This window comes from Lissotriton helveticus, chromosome 4_1, assembly GCF_964261635.1.
Source record: "Lissotriton helveticus chromosome 4_1, aLisHel1.1, whole genome shotgun sequence".
Lineage (NCBI taxonomy): Eukaryota > Metazoa > Chordata > Amphibia > Caudata > Salamandridae > Lissotriton > Lissotriton helveticus.
This window is the reverse complement of record NC_136063.1, coordinates 1,035,986,086-1,035,999,470: the sequence shown is the minus strand read 5'-3', so window position 1 is coordinate 1,035,999,470 and position 13,385 is coordinate 1,035,986,086.

Sequence of the window (13,385 nt, the reverse complement as noted above, 5' to 3'; positions counted from 1 at the left end):
ATAAAAAAGTTACAAATCCAGAAGCAAAAAGTCCCCTAAAAAATGCAAACATATAAACATTCCAACCAAAAACCCTCAAACCAATCCAAAATCTGTAGGTTCCATCAAGATTTTTTAATAATAAACCAAATCAGATTCCTATAAAAATACATTTAAAACGTAAACTTCAAACTCTTATAGAAATCGTTCGGGAACAGAAACCTGTACTCCAGACATTAAAAACTCACCTGCATAATAGATTACAGTTCCAAAAATACAAATTCACAACACTTAGAGCCCAATGACGAGTTATCCAGGCCCACCGCCAGCATGACATGGCCCCAGTCAAGAGAACACCACCAAGCCGGCAGCATCCCGACTGCCACATCACAAGTTTACCAAGGGCTGGTGATGTACAGCAGGGCAGCCACGGTGGCAGCATGCTTGGAGTTTAAAAGAGAGCCTGAAGGCAAGGCTGGCCGCACTGCTGCGCTTCCAGCAAGTCGGGAGCACTGTTGCCATGCAACATGTCATGCATTGCACATAGGGGGTCATTACGATGGCGGACGGAAAAGCACTCCCACCGCCGGGGTTGTGGAAAAAAACGCCTGCATGTACCGCAGCAAAACCGGCGGTCACATTACGATGCAATGACTGAAAAAATCCAACCGGGGTGGTCACATTCCACAAAATTTGTCCGGCAACGTCCAGAAATCCAGAAAATCCAACCACAGCGGAGGGAAAAGCTGAGGAAAGCACCAAAAACGCCGATCAACCAGCGGAATGACTGCAAGTAGAATTATGATCAGATGGCGGAGCAAGCGGAATGATCAGTGACACCCCCCATGGCATATAAAAAATACAAATCCCAGGTCAACACAGAAAACACACTTTACATGAGTACTCCATTTGGACACAGAACATAGCTGAGTATAAACCCAACTCCTTCCCTTGCCAGCATACGTTTTACAACTCCAGAATTGACAGGCCAAACACCACAGCAGAAAGGAGAGGCAAATCATCACACCATCACAACCACCCACAGCAACAACACACACCTCACACATCTCCACATCTCCACTACCACCTCCTCACCTGCACGTCACCCATTTGCACATCACACACCATGGCACAGAAAAAAATGCCAAAATTCACAGACAATGAGTTGTCAGTGATGGTAGATGAGATAATCAGAGTAGAACCACATTTGTTTGGAAGTTTGGTCCAACAGACACCAATAGTCAGAAAAAAATCAAATGTGGGAAAGGATAGTCAACAAATTCCATGCAGTAGCAACCACCCTGCACACACTGCATGACATCAAGAGGAGGTGGCATGACCTCAAGACCAGGGTAAAATACCGTGCCAACAGGAATCATGAGGCGGCTCAGAAGATTGGCGGTGGCCCTCCCATTCCACCACTAACTTTCACTGAATGGGAGGAGAAGGTGAGGAGGAGAAGGTGCTTGCCACACTGCATACACAGAGTCTCACAGGAATAGCCGGGGGAGTGGAGGATGGTACCAACAAATGTCTCCCATTACATTGCTATGTACTGTCTTGCTCAACTAGAAAGCTACTCGCCCCACCCAGAACCATGTGGTAGCCATTTCATTGCTCTCCTCAAACCTACAGGTATGTAGCCTTCTCAACAGGGAGGGGGGTCTGTGGATAGGCAGCCAACACTACTACTCCCACCAGGCACCCTTGTCCCACAGCTGAGCAAGATGGAACACTCCCCCTACCCATAACCATGTGGCAGCCATTTCATTGCTCTCCTCAAACTTACAGGATAGGTAGCCTTCTCATGCTCTCGTGTCTCACCCCTTAGCAGGATGGAACACTACCCCCACCCAAGAGCCATGTGGCTGCTATTTCCCTACACTGTGTTCCCTACCAGGTATTAGTCAGTGCATGCACCCTGTCATCCTTCTCAAAATGCATGGAGCCATATGACCACAACATCCCTCACATATCAGCCAACTCTGTATAGATCCAAATGTTACATCACTGTCACATAAATTACACTTTGACTCACCAAGTCAAATGTGAAGTAAATTTAGGGCCCAATCATGCACAGCACAGAATGCAATGTGTAAGTGCCATGGTGTCAGAGCATGAAGGCCCATATGAACCCAAAAGATGCACAGTCTATCTGTGAAACAAACAAAAGTACATGATATGAAAGAACATTTAAATTATTACATTGTCTAGTTTTTTAAATAGCTGAAACAGATTCTATAAAGAGTAAACAAAAATCATGCATACACAAAAGTTGATGTGCACCAAGTTGGTAGATGATGACATGTCCTTGTAAACACACTCTGTAGGTGTACCATGGTTGCAATTTACATGTCACACTAATGACAAGTAATGGATGTACCTCAACATCATGTCATGATGCTCATTATCTTTACGCCATACCAAGTGATTGCAATGTAAAATGTTTGGTGTATCAAATGGAACATCCAAAAGTCTGACACTAACCTTGTGAAGTGCGATTAGCTGACAATCTAACCACTGTTCAACAAGAGACCCCCAAGCGACAGCTGCTGGAAACACCACCAACCAGCAGAGCCAGCCCCCCCCCCCAAACCTGAACTTTCTGATGCTGATTCTCTATGTTTCTCGGATGAGGAGCAACAACCTAGACCCTCAGGCCTGCCAGGGTGCCCTCCGTCTCAAGGCCTCATTGTCCGCATGACCACCACCACCATCAACACACCAGCGACAACCACAGCACTGACCCCTTCTACAACGACCTGTGCTGCAACCACCTCCATCATCACCACTGCATCACTGTCCCTGTCTCAGTGGTTAGCACCACCACCACACAAGCCGAGGCTGCCAGAGAGAGTGTGCAGGTGCGTCGACTTCCAACACCACAGGTCCGTGTCAGCAGGGCAGGTGGAAGTGCAACTGGGGGACAATCAAATGAGGACACAGAGACAGAGTCCCTGGTCACCATTACAAGAGTCCTTAGTACATACCAACAGAACCAGGGACAGATGAGCCAGGTTGTTGAAGAACTGCATGAGGTCCGCCTGCTGCAGAGGTCCATGGACACACAAATGGGCCAACTTGTGGATCTCATGGGCCAGCTTGTGGGTGTTCTGAGGGACATACATGCTGCTCAAATGATGGCTCAACCCCCTACAGTGGCCAGCCTGCTGAAACACATACCACCTCAGCTGCAAACAGTTGCCGAGAACAGCATGTCACACATACAGCACACTACTTGACTCAGTGTACTCACCGACAAGCCATGCACACTCGGGATGCAGATTTTCCATCAATTGTGGGATGATGCTGATACGCAGTATGTAGGAATCATGTGCAGAACCCGGAAATTTGGCACATACATGGGAGATAATCATATCCGCTTGGCATACCCCTTGCACAGTAATGGAATGGTAAAGCTTCCTGTTACGATATATGTGCTCAGTGCCAGTGGTGGAACTAGGCCAGGGTGTGTGCTGCCAATGGCTGCAAAAACATTAGGTATATGTCCAAGGTCATAAAAATCACCCTTCACATCTGCCAATTCATGTCTCCTTGGAAAGTGGATGTAGCGGTCTTTGTGGGTCAACAATGCGGACAGAACATCACGCAGCACCATGCTGAACATAGCTTAAGACATCCTACCGGCGATGGTTACCGTGTACTGAAACCAACCAGTGGCAAAGAAATGCAGTGCGGCCATCACCTTACTGTTGGCGTCAAAGCTCTTAGATAGGTTCTGTGAGGCCTCAAATAGGGCTCCAACTGCGCACATAGCACTTGAAGAGTTAGGCGATTCAGACGGAATTTCCTTATGATGTCCTCATCCTCAATGTTCCCCAGCACTATAAAATCCGATGCACATTTGGTCGTCTCCTATGTATTCTAAAAGAGGACACACGTACATTTAATTCACTGATGAAATGTGGCAAACATCTTACATAATGCTAACACAGCACCAACATTGATAGGTCAGTGACAACAGCTTAATGCACAAGTCACATGCACAGACATCTTGATCTCATGTAATCATTCATGTGGTCAGTATGTACATATTAACTACTTCCAAATCAGAATCAGACTAAGTGAATGGTAAATGGTACACTCCTACATCTTGTGTCACCAGTACTGGATGTAAATGACACAGCACATGTGGCAAACCGCAAAACTGCTGAGTTGTACGTACCTGCTGTCCCTGCACAACCATCTTGCGTTAGTCTCACTAAGCACAACATTATTACACAATGATCACAGTGAGTGTAAGCTGGACAACTATCAAAACAAATACTACACTGTACACAGTGATATAGGCACATTGTGTGGTCAGTCCATGACTGGGGGATGAGTTGCCATTTCACACATGGGCATGTTCACAAATATGAGACTCCATTACACCTCAAATCTGTATACATGCACACAAATATCATATTTGACATGTGAGTAAGTACATACCAATGCATGTACTCATGTGTACTGACATGATATGTGTGGGTATCATTGAGTTAAATATCACACTCTCATTTCACTTTACAACCTGGTGCAACAATGTAGAGTAAATGTATAGTGATCAGTGATGAAAATTACCAAATGGCAATGCAATAGCACAATGTGTCCATAGGTGTGGTAAGCGTGCTCCACCACTACGGTCATGTTCATTTGCCACAATTGAAAGATGTCAGATTCAGGTAGAGACCACTTGACCCCAGGTTTGTGACACCTCCTATGCCAATGCCATTGCAGCCAATGGGACCCGCCATTGCGGTAGTGCAATACAGTTTTGAAACTCGCGGTAGACGTGCTCTGCCACTGCGGTCACAGTCATTGCATACAATTGAAAGATGCCGGATTGCAGTAGAGACCACCTGGACCCAGCGGTGTGACATCACCTATGCCAACGTCATTGCAACCAATGGGAATTTGATGTTGGTGATCGTGAACGAAGCAAAAGTCTCACCGGGATGTTGATTTTGCTCATTCGCGGTTGCCAACTTGACGTTGAAGACCACGAGCAAGCAAAAAATGCCCACTAAGCTATGCGCTTTTGCACTGTGCTACATGCAGAACTTGCGCAGACCTAGAAGTATTCGGACTGCAGCATTTTGTGCCCTTTGGAGCCTTTGAACCTCTGCTTTATTGGCCTCCAAATAGAGGGAGCACTAGTAATCCAGTCTGGACAGGACTATAGCTTGGAAAATAACCTGACGTATAGAGGCATCAAAGAGGCCCATCAGCGGCCTAAGCCCCCGTAAAAGTCCAAAACACGTACCTGCTATTTTTTTGGTTTGGACTTGATAGTTTAAAGATGAGTCCAAGCAAACCCCCAGGTTCTTAACCACTTGCTTGGGGGGAGGGGGCGTGCCCAGGCTAGCTGGCCACCAGAGGTCACTCCACAGACCATGGTCTCTGCCGACAACCAAAACCTCCGACTTGTTGGAATTAAGTCGGAGGCAGTTAGCAGTTATCCACTCGGCCACTGCCGCAAGATCGCCCTGAAACTTAAGGGCATCTTGCTCGGTGTTATTAGAGAGTGCCACCACTAACTGAGTGTCATCAGCATATGAGACCATGGTCAGGCCCCTACTCAAGGCTACAGCAGCTAAAGGTAGAACATAAATATTGAATAGTAGGGGACTAATGGAGGAGCCCTGTGGCACCCCTTGCTTGATACCGTGTTCAATGAACATAAACGGGGGGGGGCTGATACTGAGAAAGACCTCTCATCAAGGAATGAGGCGAGCCACTCCAGGGCCTGACCCATAATTCCTACCTCCGCCAGGCGACGCAGCAGGATGTTATGTGATACCGTATCAAACGCTGCACTTAAGTCCAACAGGATCAGTGCCGAAGTTTGCCCCCCCTCCATGGCTGACCAGAGGTGTTCCGTCACAGCCAGAAGCGCAGACTCTGTGCTGTGGCCGGGTCTAAATCTGCACTGTCAGGTGACCATGGTCACCCAACCCTGTCCGCACTGCTAATGACAGAACTCCACATGTCGCAATTAACTATTCACATGATGCTGATTATATACTTCTTGTTTAGTTCATTCTACGTGTTTTGACTCATTCATATTTTCTAAACTCTATTTACACATGTTGTAAAAAACAACAACAATAAAATAAATAATGTTTCTCAATACCCTAGACTAGACATAAAATTACCTATCTAAACAAAAACCATAATTGATACAGAAATGTTTGAAATGAAATCTTCCGGTCCCAATGCATTTCGGGAATAATTGATACAGAAATGTTTGAAATGAAATCTTCCGGTCCCAATGCATTTTGGAAATGATCCCTTCATCAGGGGCACTGTAGAAATAAACATGTAAACATCTGCTTTAACCATTATTCAGCACACTGACTTTAAAAAAAATAAACAACAGAAACAACACTGTTGGTAAATTCCATGTAAGTAAAGTGAACCATTATCCCACAGGTGTTTGTGCAAGGTGTGCGGTGAACTAATAAAGAGACCAAAGGAAAAGATAAAGAAAGATAATGAAAAATAAGTGACAGTAAGCTTACATTGACATGTATCAGTTGATGTTGCTGACCACAACGACCTCCCTTTGAAAACCGCTAAGGAGCGTTCAAGTATCCGAAAACCAGTGATCTGAAATGTCATAATATGCATAAAACACCACCATTTCCTTGCTTTCACATTTTTTGACTGAACCCTATGTATGTTGAAAGGTTCTCAATAAACGCAGTGAAATTCTCCTTCACTGTAAAAGAAACTATTGCCTTTGAAAGTAATTGGATAGTGCTGAGAGCAAACGTAATCCTCTCTAGAACATGCAACGTGATCCTGAATGAAAACCCTACTAACAGTAATAAAACCCGGTAAATACCTGGATTGTGGCTGTTCCTCCCCCGTGTGTTTTATTTGAAGAAAATGATCAAACATCAGTCTATCTTGCGCCTGAAATGCCAAACACAAACTCAAACCACTGCAGGAGCTGACACGACTCACTATACCACATGATCCATGCGCTAAATCTACATACCTTGATTTACAATCTATCAGGTTGTAAAGACCTCCTCAGGTTTGAAAACTGCTGAGTGTAACCAACTTCCAACAGCGGTCATTCAATTCTCTGTCGGCTGTGATAGCAAGAAGAAAGAAATACTCAGAACACTGCCTGTGTCAAAATGACTAGCCCCAATGCTTGTTACCCCTTCGTGAAAACCGCATACCTCTGATTCAAAACTTCCGCGTTGTAACAACTCCTCCCGTTTGGATTCTGCTGAGTGAAACTGACCTTCAACGGCAGGCATATTAACATGTTGAGGCGGACATAAATAACGGACTAAAACTCCTTTTAACTTCCGACCACAAGCGTCTCAAGTAAATAACACAAACAACGGACTAATGATCCTTTAAAACACCGGCTGCCATCTTTAGTCAATCGTAAATAACTTTCGCGGACAACGAGTGTATGAATCTACACTCGCCATTCTCGTGAAAAAAAACGCATACCACGTGCTAAAAATAATGTGATTGATGGGATGTGCCTCAAACAACGAAATAAAGAAGAATAAGAAATAAGTAATACAAGAAAAAAAAATGAAGAAAAGTGAAAAAATAAATGAAGATTTAAGTGACCTGTTATTATATCTCAGTATTAAGTAAAAAATAAACATTGCCATGTTTCAACAATATGCAGTTGGTGTAATGAGGTTGTATTGTCTATTTGTAGTGATGTGCTCATATTCTCATGTACTCATATGCTCATATTCATTTGATCAATGTCCATTTACTTTGCTGTGTATATTTTTTTTTAATTGCTAACAATTGTGGTAAACAGTGATGGAAGTTGCTGAGATGACTGTATGCCTTCAACCTAATCACTTCTTGTGATATGTATTGCACTCTTTAGTGAAAGTACCCTGTTTACAGGAAACAAATCATATCTAATTTGTCATTGAGACCTTTCAGTATCAACGTTTCAAGGAAATCGATCCACCATATTTCTCTTTGGGACAACCACTTTACATTGTCTCGGTCAGGCAAAGTTTGTATCTTCTCCAATACTTGAAACCTTAGTTGTGGAATGGTGTGTTTGATTTCTATCCAGTGGGTGACCAAACTTGACGTGGTGGTTTTGTTTCGAATTCTGCTTTTATGTTCAGTTATGCGTATTTTCACTTTTCGTTCTGTTTTCCCTAAGTAAAGTTTTCCGCAGGGACATTTGATACTGTAAATGACATAAGACGAATTGCAGTCAGTTTGCTGTCTCAGTTTAATTTTCTTGCCTGTTTGCAGATGTAAGATGAAAGCTTCTGTTGAGACATTATTGCAATGCGTACAATTAAAACATTTCTTCATGCCTGGGTTCAACTGCTGTATGGGTTTCTCTTTATTACTTTTGGAGACCAATTCTTGCAGATTTTTACTTCTGGTGTACCCAAAAACAGGTTTGTTGGAAAATATTCCTTGAAAATCATCTTCATTTTGTAAGAGTTCCCATCAAGTATTCACTATTTTTTTAACTTGTTGAGATTGCACCGAATATTTCGACACAAACACCAATTTGTCTTTGGTTTGTTTTGGTTTACTGTGAATTCATTCTTGTCTTGATAATGGTAACATTCTATTTTCAGCTGACTGTACAATCTCACTGGGATACCCATGTGTTAGGAATCTTTGCTTTTGTTTTGTTATCTCAGTTTTGAATGACTGCTCTTTTGAGGCAATGCGCTTGATTCGTAAAAATGATGAATACGGTAAATTGCGTAATAGCGCCTTGGGATGAAAGCTGTTGTATAATAGGGCATTATTCCTGTCAGTAGGTTTGTGATAAACTGATGTCTCCAGCTTATTCCCCTCAAGCTGTACCAGTACATCCAGGAATGGTATTTTTGACTTGTCCATTGTGTAGGTGAATTGAATGCATTGATTCCTTGTGTTCAGTTCTTGAATTTTGTTCAGTAACAAGGCTTGTGGCCTTTTCCATAACAAGAATATGTCATCGATAAATCTTTTATAGAATATTGTGTGTTCACTCCAACATGTATCGGTTAAAATGAAGTCATTCTTAATCTTTGCCATGAACGTATTGGCAAACGCCGGGGCCCCCGAGAACCCCATTGATGTACCGCTGATCTGCAAGAAATAATCATTTTTCCACTTGAAGTATGAATGACGTAAACAAAATTGTAATAATTCCAAAATGAACACTTTGTTGGCCGCCATTTGTGATGTTTGTAATAATGCCGATTCGCATGCATCTATGCCTTCAACGAAGGGAATTGAAGTATATAGTGCGGTAACGTCAATAGTACATAAAAGTAGAGGGTATTCTCCCAGGTCCACTGTTCGCAATAATTGCAAAAAATGAGCTGTATCTCTCACATACGAGACCCATCCTTGTAAAAATATTTGTAGAAACTCGTCAATGTATTTGCCTAAAGGTTCAAACAGAGATCCACATCCACTTACAATAGGTCTCAATGGCGGGTCATATGCATTTTTATGGATCTTCGGAAGCATATAGAGTTCTGGGCACCTAGGATATTTTGTGGTCAAGAAGGTTTTAGACTTGGTGCTGATCCATCCCATATCCACTGCTTTATTTAATATCACTTCTAAGGTATCAGCTATCTCTGTGACAGGATCTTTCGCCAATTTCAAGTATGTAGTCTCGTTGTTCACATGTGCATCCACTTTAGCCTCATAAAAGGGGGAGTCTATAATTACCAATGCACCGCCTTTGTCCGCTTCTGGCCGGGTCTAAAGTAATTTTGAGAGGGGTCCAGTATGTTATTACGAGTGAGATAGTCTGACAAGAGGGAAATTCACATTCGCCTCAGTAATCTTGGCTATCCAAGGTAGCAGCGAGATGGGCCGATAGTTTTCTGCTTTAGTGTGATCAAGAGCCGGCTTTTTAAGCAAAGGTATCACTTTGGCCTGTTTCCATACTCTGGGCATGATAGCAGTACTAAGGGAATTATTAAGAACCTGAATCAGAGAGGGTAAGATGGTAGGCAATACCTTCTTGAATTGGTCAGGTTTAAGAGAGATGGCGGGAGAGCCTGACCTAATCCTACCGCACAGCTATCGTAGCTGATCCACCGAAATCGGGGGAAAAGAGTGGAAAATATTAAGCTGCTGACAGCACAGTGCCACCGGCGCATTGCTGTGCATGGTCGGAAAGGAGCTGTAGATATCCTCTACCTTTTTAACAAAAAAGGTGGCCAGCTCCTCACACTGCTTATTAGAGTTGATAGTGGACCCAGCAGCATTATGCTGAGATTGCAGACTGGTAAGTATGGTAAACACGCTCTTTTCTGGATTAGTGCTTTCGCGGACCTGATTAGAGAGAAAAGCTGCTCGGGCCTGATAGATGGCTTTATGTTTTTTTTTAATTGCTGCCCTATAGATGTCCTTAGCTACAGTGCAGAAATCCCTTCTCCAGATCTGCTCCAGCTTCTTGCATCCCTTGCGCATGCGAGCAAGGTTCACATTGTACCAAGGCCTTAACTTGGTCTCACGACTACCTGACCATTTCATAGGAATGAGGTTGTCTAATGGACGCCTGATCCATTCGGAAAATAGCCCGTATGCCTCATTAATATCTTCCGGTAGATCAGACCAAGTGGCCAAAAGGCCCGCCTCAAATTGATCCCAGTCCAATTTATACCAGGGACGCTTCAACAGAGTCAACCGACCCGTGGACTGTGCAGGAGTAACTCCATGCAGCGACATAGAGACCAAGAAATGGTCCGTCCAACCCATCCTGGCAGGGGCACGAATAGTGATATGGGCTATATTAGTGAAAACCGGGTCCAATAAGTGTCCCGCAATATGCGTAGCCCCACTGAAAAGCTGCAGCAGTTGACATGCTGCAAGGTCGGCTACAAAACTCGCTATTTCACTGTCCTCAGCATTGTCTAAATGGAGGATCAGGTCTCCTAACACTGTGAAATTAGCGGTATTAACTGCTAGTATGTTGACCATATCTACAAGGGCCTCTCTAAAACCAAGGGAGGGACCCGGAGGTCGGTACACAAGGAGACCGGACATAGTGTAGTTTGAGCTCAAGGTAACCTTAAAATAGGCACTCTCACAGCTGGAAATCAACTTTTTAGTGAAGGAGCAAGGATAGCATGATCTATAGATTATTGCTAACCCACCTCCTCTGGATGCTCTGTTCACTGTTAGAATCCTATAACCCACAGGGAGCACCAGCCCAGGTTCAGCTAAAGTGGCATCAGATAGCCATGTCTCTGTAAGAAAGAGAACATCCGGTAACGCCTACTCCAGCAGGTCAAAAATATCGGCATGATGTTTGACTAGTGAGCGGCAATTCAAACTAAGAATGCTCGCATGCTGTTTAGACTTAAGTGGGCAATGGCGCATAGGAACAGTGTATGTTGCTTGAAAGCAACACTTCAGACAGCAAAAAGGACCTTCAACAGTGAACCCATCCACCTGCTTACATCCTCTTACCAGGGTCCTCAGCTCAAACTACGCACGCTCATGAGCGTAGCGTGATACTACGCCCAGGGTTAGTTAGTAATCTCTGAGAGAGGGGCAGTGTTGCAGGCAGTGGTGGTGATGGTAGTGGTGGTTGCTACACAAGTAGTTGGTGCGGGGCTCAGTGTTGTTGTTGTTGTTGCCATTGTGTTGTGAGTTGTGGTGGTGGTGGTGGGGCCAAGGAGGCCCGTAGACTGAGTATGCCCTGGCAGGCCTGAAGGGCCAGGTTGGTGCTCCTCATTCGATAATTGGAGAGAATCTGCATCTGAGAGTTCCTGCTAGGACTGGCTCTACTGGTTGGTGGTGGTCCCACCAGCTGTTGATTGCGATTCACCTGTTAGACAGAGGTTACCTTGTCAGGATGTTAAGTACATTCATCAACATCAGTGACACAGCTTTTGATGTTTAGTTGAGAAGTCCAAACTTTTAGCATTGACAATACTTGTTGTTTGTAACAGTTTTTCTGCAGTATGACATGATGTTTAGGTACATCCATTACTTGTTTGCGAGGTGACATGGCAATATCAAACATTTCACAAAATGCTAGAGAGGGGGGAAGGGAGCTAGAGGAAAAATAGCTCCTGTACCCGTGCTCCCAAGGCTTATGCGGTAATCACTAAGGGGTGACTGTTCCTAATAGAAGGAAAAGCGGACAAATTTAGTAGCTTAAGGAAACTAGTGAGTGGGGAGCACTCACAGTGAAGGTTGGATAGTGATGAAGATAGGGGAATTCCTCCTTTTGGAAAGAGTGCCTTCACACACCCATGCCGATGACATGCTTCATCATCGGGCATTGCTCCTCGAGGGGATGGTGCTGCAGTACCCCATGGGACCCGCAAGAGGTCTCTTTGTAGCAGACCTTTTTGGAGTAACACCACAGTTGGGAATGCAGGTGTGTGGGGGAAACAGTGAGTGAGTTAAAATTACCAGCTCGGTGCCCCAAGAAACCTTTAATCGAGGGTCCGAGTGGTAAGATGAAAAACAGTAGACAAGGAAGGCCACTTGGGAAAGGAGTGAGTATTTTCCTACTATTCTCTTGTCAGTGGGTGAAAGTGATAGTGGTATTGAGTACATTAGGCCAACATGTTTTGGGCCTTAACTGGGTCCCGAGTGGATCCCGTGGCATTTCATCAGGACCGTGCTAAAGGTGAGGAAAAATGAGTAAAAAATAGGAATCAGAGATGGCGACACTCTATTCCTACAATACCTATATTCAGGCTATTCACCGTCAGTGTGCCTAAGGGAAAAACCACTAGGAGTTCCTACATCCAACCCCACCAATAGGAATGGATGGCCTCATCGGCGTGTGTTAGGAATGGGATTTCTGGTTGGCTATGGCATGCACCTAAGCCAGGCAGAAACCACCACTTTAGTCAGGGCAAGGGAGTTACACACCGAAGATAACCCCTGCTCACCTCCTTGGTAGTTTGGCACAAGCAGTCAGGCTTATCCCAGAGACAATGTTTAAAGCTTTTACGCAACACACACAGCAGCGACACATTAGCCACACCACAAAAGAAACTCCACACAAGTTTATATAAAAAATAGCATTTGTATTATCATAAAGACATTAGATCATAACCACACATATACACTGTGCCAACTGGCACCAGGCAATATTTCACAGGGATTTTATACAGGACAGGGCCAATTGGGCCACTTTCAGAACCATAAGAACAGGTAGTAAAACACAGCCAGTAACTACTGGCTGGCAAAATACTGTACTTAGCGGAACCACATTATGCATAAACACATTAGACATAAATCACATTTAGAAGTGCACCGTAGTAACACTCCCTAGGTTCATACATCACCTCAGGCATAAACACATTATGCATCCTTGTCTAAAAGTCAGGGCGCAATATTCATTGGGCCTTCCACCAGGCCCTCTGGCTGCCAATTCAGCAGAAAGATTTGCGTGATGCACA